The sequence below is a fragment of the Triticum aestivum genome, chromosome 4B (genome assembly GCF_018294505.1).
Source record: "Triticum aestivum cultivar Chinese Spring chromosome 4B, IWGSC CS RefSeq v2.1, whole genome shotgun sequence".
In the NCBI taxonomy this organism is placed as follows: Eukaryota; Viridiplantae; Streptophyta; class Magnoliopsida; order Poales; family Poaceae; genus Triticum; species Triticum aestivum.
In genome coordinates this window covers 281,237,447-281,245,004 of record NC_057804.1, presented here as the reverse complement: position 1 = coordinate 281,245,004, position 7,558 = coordinate 281,237,447, and positions in this window count along the sequence as shown.

Genomic DNA, 7,558 nt, shown 5'->3' with positions numbered 1-7,558 from the left:
AAATTTTGAAAGGCATCAAGCCCCGGCTTATGGTTCCTTTGCAGGGGACACCGGGTTGTTGGGTGGAGGAATTACCTTCGGTGTTATGGAGCATCAATACTACCCCCAACAGATCTACAAGTTACAGACCTTTCTTCATGGTTTACGGAGCAGAGGTGGTTCTCCCTAGTGACATCCGTCTTGACTCGCCTCGTGTAGCGGCTTATGTTGAAGCTGACAATGAGAAAGTATGTCAAGACGCACTTGACTTGTTAGATGAGGAGCGTGACCTCGCGGCGGCTCGTTCAGCAATTTACCAGCAAGATTTACGGTGTTATCACAGCTGCCGGGTTAAAACCAGAACCTTTCAAGAAGGCGACTTGGTGCTCCGGCTTATCCAGGATCAATCTGATATGCACAAGTTATCCCCACCTTGGGAAGGTCCCTTTGTGATCAGCAAAAATCTGAACATCGGGTCATACTTCCTTATCAATGTTCGAGACCACAAGGAATCACGCACGTCGGAGGAGGGGACCCATCGACCATGGAATATTGCCCATCTTCAGCCGTATTACACCTCAGCCAGCGGCTCCTGTGATGTACATATTTTCGGAAATGTATATAATATGATGAATATAATAAAACCGGCATGCCTGATAATTCAGGGTCTCTGTCGTTTTACTTCTTCGAAACTGAGACTTTATTATCATCTTAGTTAAAGAATCTTGACGCCCAAATTACACGAACCAAAGAGAGTTGGATGCACAACACAGCTCAAACATAGGTACCCGCTGAGCACAGATCCGAAATATATCACTTGGGGGCTTCTTGTTCAAACAACACATCTGAAATTACCCTCTTGATAGGCATCGATGCCAGGTGTATTCACCAAAAATCTGGGTTATTCGGCCTGTATCCAAGATGCTCTTCGACCATGTAATCCTGGATGACCCGCCCTGTTCTCAACAAGTCAATCTTTCAAAAAGACCCTGAACTTATTAAGGTGAAGACATTGCTCGGGTCATGCAAGAGCCAGGTTACAGTACGCAAGGAGAAGCTCAGGCTGATAAGCCACTGTCTTTGAAACTTGGTTAAACTGACCTGTTTTGCATGATGCTATTCTGACCCCTTCATACTCTCGATAAGTTAATCTTTTAAAGACCCTGAACTTATCCAGGTTAAAATGTCGATTGGGTCATGTGAAAGCCTGCTCACAGAAAGAGCGGATACTCCAGCGGCTATCATGCTAGTTTCATTGAAGAAGAAAATTTTGGCTTGGTGGCCTACAAAAGCCTCGTATTTTTTGGTTTTCTTTTCTATCTTGGATTTATATCACTCTTTTTTTCTTACCATATGGTTATGACAACTAGGCCAAGCAGCCCTGTATATGTCTTATATTTGAGCATTGTTGAGTTTTTAAAACCCAATCAGCAATATGTCACAATTTAACAGAGCATTGTGTGTTCAAAATTTGGGTTATCACTCTTACTGCACTTGTATCATAAGACAGCAGTACAATTAAATATCACTGGTATGATATTTTTTGTTAAAGATTTTATATGGTTATGATTAAACTGGACCTGGTCATGAACTATTTTAGTCGCTAGTGTTTTTATATGGGATATTATGACCCGCCCTGCGGTAAACTGCCAGGGCTCTTGTGATCTCCTTGTGTGCAGGATAATACTAAATCTCATCTGCATACATCAATATCATCATAAGTGTACGATGATAGTTTTCTAGTGGCAGATCAAACAGTGTTGGGCAAAACACAAACATGCACGATGGCATGACAGAGCAAAGTTTCTACTAGCCTATTACATGACTCAATGAGCCAAAATGACTAAGTGTTTTTAGAAGATCATATTTATGAACCGACCATCGGATCAATTTTCTTGGCCTTGACGGCTTGAAGCTTTTGGATCATCCTTCTCCGGTTCTTTGTCCTCCTCTGCTGCCTGGAAGTTTGGTGATGACCAATCAATGCCACACAAGGCTGGGAATTCAGCTTCATCATCTATAAGCTCGGACGGTTCAACTTCAGGAGCAAAAGTGTGCTTACGGATTGGGGAATTAGATCCATCACTTTATGAGCTGGCGTGGGCAGCTTCTAATTCTTCATGTCATAAGCCAGTTGGTATCTTGAAAGATCCGTTTCATTTGCAATCAGGCTGGCCAGGGGACGTATCTCCTTCACGCATGCAGCGAAGTCTTTCTTCTCAAAGGGAGTGACATCTTCTTTTAAGCTTGGATACCCGGTAGCTATATCGGCCGGGTCTAGCTCTGCTAGCCATGCCTTGACCCGGCCTAAAGCTGTCACAGCACCGGCTCTTGCAGATGATCGCTTCATCTCGTTAATCCTCTCAGGCAGAACAGAAAGCTTTTTCAAGACATCAATCAAGAGAGTAGGTTCTTGATTAGTTGGAGAAATTGTGGCCAGTGTGCGATGAGTTCCAGTATATAACTGTTCAACAAGTGTATAAACAGCCTTGAGCTTCACAAGCATCTCTTGACTAAGATTGTTGCTCCTAGGACCTGCATCATAATTATGGGTTGGTTAGAGGTGGTTCATAGCATCAACGAAGAGATTCAAATTAGATACTAGCAAGGCGGCTCACCAAAGATAGTAGAAACCATCTGGGATACATGGTGCTTTAAACCGGCAAGCTCAGTGCTCACCTTCTGAAGAGCCGCCTCCGCCTTTTCAGCCTGCTGTGTCAAGGCAGTTTTCTCCACAGTCCACGCATTTATTTCAGCCCCAAAGCTGCTCTTCAGTTTTTTTGTCTCAGCCAAGCTAAATTGGAATTTTGATTCCGCTTTTCGGGTCTCAGATTCTTGGTGCTCCAGCCGGGTTTTCACATCAGTGAATTGCAATTGAAGTTGAGCAGTGGTGTCTTGTACATGCACCGGTTCAAAATCATGTTCATATTTGGGTTACAGAAATGAAGTCCCAAGCCTTTTGCAGGCAACAACACTTGGCACTTGGGGGCTAATGCCTACCGAAAAATTTATTCATACAACGACTTATGTGAATAAGTCCCAAGTACTTTGCAAGCAAGAGTACTTGGCACTTGGGGGCTAATGCATATTGCTTGTGTCTTCTTACTACTTTACGATGACCCGTTTGTGCCGCAAACGATCACAGCCAATTCATGGGTCCTACACAAGTAAGCTTTGATCTATAAACAATGATGAACAGGACCGACTCATTCATGATGATTAAACCGACCCTTGGGGGCTAGGGATGCAGTGTGAATTATTACAGATCTTCTTTAACCCGGACGGTGTAAGCCGGATTTGAAGGATTCTATCAAGGATGCTATTTATATTCATGGTTATTCTAAGTCTACAGCATATTCAATGCTATCATACACAGTAGACTTGGGGGCTAACAGGATATGCTTAACTCAGTAAAGGAGTTTATACCTCATATTTTTGATGCATCTGCTTCACCATGTCAACTTCAAGGTCGCGGCTGGTGTGCACTTGATTGAGATAACTAGAGGAAACTTCACTAATGCTCAGTTGAGAATAGTTAGTAACGTCAAATCTCACTTTTCATTACTCAACATATTCTTCTGTGGCGGAGTGTTTGGCCAAGACAGTAGGTCTTCCCGGCTCTCTAAAGCCGGTGCTGGTAATCATCACATCATCGACATGTGTTTCAGCCGGTTTAATTGGGCTTGATGATTCAGTATTCAAAGGATCATTGTTTGTTTGGTCAATGGAAGGGTCAGGAATTACTGGTGGAACATCATGAATAGGTTCTTCTGGTAGTGGGACGGAGGTGTCAAATGTTGGAATCTGTTGCTCCGGTGCAGGAGCTTTGGGGTGTTCAGACGGTTTGTTCACCTTTTGCCTTCTTGCTAGGCTTGGCCTTTACACTACATGGGTCATGAGAAGCCAGTGTAAATATAAAGGAGCATAAGGAGCAAATAATAAGTAATTGTTATTACCCAAGAGAAGTTCTGAAAGCCGGCAGTTGGGACAGTGATGAGTCGCCGGAAGAGGAGGGAGAAGTCTCCTGATAATTTGAATCAGAAGAATTAAGTGGCTGGCGAATGAGACCAGCCAAAGGATAAAAAGATTTTACATTTGGTATGACCTTGTTTCGATGTTTCCTCGGAGCTGGAGTATTTGGTAAACCGGAAGATAATTCTTCACCTCCGCTGGTCTGAGTCTATCACCGGCTCTCGTGCTGTTGTTGCTTCAAAAGAAAGTGAGGATCCAAATGAGCTAACGGGTGTGATAAGCTTACTTTCCAGGTTACTTTTTGAATTTTCTATCTTGGCAAAGGCTCGGAGTCGGAGGAAATGATAGTTACCTCTTCATCGCCAGCTTGACTGGCCCCCATGTCATCCTAATGATAATATTTGTCAATAAGATAGTTGAAAAAGGAGCCAAGAGAATCAAGAGCTACTCCGACTCAGAGATGTCGTCCAGTTCAAACAGCTCAAAAGTACTTGTTTTCTTCTTATTCTTCTTGGCAGTTTACTTGGCGGTTTTCTTGGCAGCCCTGGCCTTTTTGGCAGCTTCATGGTTATATTTCTTTGTCCAAAAATCAGAATCATCATGTTAAAGTCATTAAAGTTGTGTTAATAGAATATTTGAATTATGAAGGTAAAAGTAAGTAATTTAAAGACTCACATCTGGTGGCGGGTTAAGTTTGCAGAAAAGATCCAGCTCCACTTTTTTGCAGTCTTTCAGATCTTCATTCAGAAGGGACTTTGTCATTTCATTGATTGCCTCATCAGTTAAACGCACAGAGCTATGGTGTAGTGGATACTTTTTACCACCTGTGTAAGTAGACATTAAGCCGGATCGGCGACTCAAGGGTATGATCCGCCAATCAACCCAGCATCGAACCAAGTTAATGCCAGTTAAACCATTTCCCAGCAGAGCCTTGACCTTTTGCAATGGTGGGGGCGAGCTTTGCACGTTCAGTAGTGGTAAGCTTCTCAGGAAGATGATGTTTGGGGTCAAGACGCTGGGCACGATAGCCCGACACTGGATTCTCGTCAGTTGGAGAGGTATCTTAGCAGTAAAACCATGTTTGGTTCCAATCTTTGGGTGACTCGGCAAGCAAGCATAGGGGAAGATAGCATCTCTTCTTCATTGAATTGAGATTCCGCCAAGTTCCAAGCCGGGTCCGTTCGTAAACATATTTTGGCGGTTCAAATTAAAATATTCCCTAAATAGTTCAACACTGGGCTCCTCTCGAAGGTATATTTCGCAGAAAACTTGAAAGTTGCAGATGTTTGACACGGAATTGGGTCCGATGTCTTGAGGATGAAGCTGAAAGAAGTGCAGAACATCTCAGAAAAATCTAGAACAGGGCGGTGAGAAGCCCTGATTCATGTGATCAGTGAAAACAATGACCTCATCATCCTTTGGCTGAGGTCTTTCTTCTTATGGATTGGGGGCACGATAATGCATGACAATTTTCTCTGGTAAATAGCCGGTTTTGACAAAGTCCTTTTGCATCTTCTCAGTGACAATGGAGCGTACCCAATTACATGAAGTGGATTTCTTCGGCGGCATTGTGAAGAAAGAAGCCTAAAAGAAAGAACAATTTTGACGGTTTAAGTTGATCCGTTAAGCCGGAGGTAAAAGACTACGGTACATATTCAGAGTGGCGGCTTAAAAGGGGACTAATGATATATGGCTAGCTATAACTGGTGATGTAAGCCGCCATGACAATACTGATAGTTAAGATCTATCAAGAAGAAAATTTTTGCTAAGTGATGGACAAACAGATTTCACAGGCTGAAGCTATAATTTTGGATCAATGGCAGTTTAGAAAATGCAGTAAATTCTAAACCTAAAGCGGCAGCAGAGGACTTGGTGTGCTCTGATGAGATCTTCTATGAAGAAAAAAGTATTATGATATTAAAAACAAAGGATAAACTGCTACCACACGAGTTTTATACTATATTCAAATCGGAAGCTACTAGGTTGAAGAAGAAAGAAAAGAACAACAAAGATCACCGAAGAACAAGGCTAACCCTAATGCAGATATGACGCATAAGGAGATGAGCACTTATAGATGCAGATGGACTGCGGTGGAGCGCCAGCGTTTTCTGGACTAGTCAGGTTGATGCAGCGACCTTAGTTGGTGCAGTGGTCGGAGGACGGCGGCGGTGAAGCTTGAGGTGGCAGGGGAGTCGCGAGAGGAAGAAGAAGACGAGAAGGCAAGGGGGGGATGAAAGGAGGGCCGTTTGACCCTATTTATAAGGAGAAGGGTAACAGGTGGGCGTGAAAAACGAGGAGGCCAAAAGAATGATTATCTAGTCGCTCGGACGCCTTCATTTTCGGGGTGGTTATTAAAGATAATGATGTGTTAAGATATATTGGATATTCTGTAAAATTAATGGCAGATGACATCATCGCGGGTTACCACAATCGCAGGAGATGACGTCATGGCGGGTTATGAGATCTCGCACAAATGAAGAAGGAAGGATATTTTCTAAGTGTTGAAGATTGACATGAACAATTTCAAATCAATGTGGGGCCTAATGTTGGGGATATGACTATTAGGTATGACCCGCCCAGGAGGGGACGGGTTATACCTATGGTGGTTCCTCTATACGAAGCCCATGAGGATATTGAAGATGGCGGTTCATGAAGCAAGGGCCCAAGGCCCAAGGGCGACTTAAGGCCAATAGGGGTAAACCACCATATGTGTATGACTTATATTGTAAGGCAAGTATATTTAGTCACCGAGCCGGATACATTGTCTATGCGCCGGCTGGGACTCCATGAGCCGTTGGGTGTCAACCTTTGTATATAAAGGGATGACCCTATGGCGGATCAGGGCAAGAAAGAAGAGATCTAAAGCTAGGACAAGCATATTCGTTCCCAGGTAATCGAGACATAAGAAACACCACCTCAAACTAGATTAGGCCTTACCTTCATCGCAAGGGGCCGAACCAGTATAAACTCTTTGTGTACTTTGTCCCGTTTAACCCCTTTAAGCTAACCTAGTTGCGATGGCTCCATGATTAAGTCCTCACACTAGGACATTTGCTGTGTCAATTCCACAACACTCGCGCTCATCCATGGCGAGGCGGTATGCAGAACATACAAAGAAGATGCCAAATTTCTCCATTGCCCATGCAAGTGTGTCTTCCGACACACGAGGGGGTGGGGGGTGCGGATGCATACAATGGTGTCAACGTCCACCGGGAGGAAATGCCACCATGCCCCGGAGTCGTTCAGGAGCTCAGCAACCCAACAAAGTCTACAAGTACCCTGGTAGTGATTGGTTGACCATAGGGCTCTCCCGGCAGCCATCGGTCATGCCAGAAGTAGATACTCTGTCCGTTGCCCACGCGCCACACAAGCCCTTTTTGTCAGGAGCTCTAAGCCATGTTGGATCCCTTTCCAAGTCCCCGATGCATTTCCGGAGAAAACTGTATCTTCTAGTCGGCCATCCGGATAATATCGAGCTTTCAGAACCTGCGCACAAAGACTATTTGGATTAGTTAAATCGGGAGAAAGGATCACCTTGCCGAAGCCCACGCGTCGGTGCGAATGAATCCAAGAGGGTTCCACTAAATTTCACTGTTTATCTCACCAA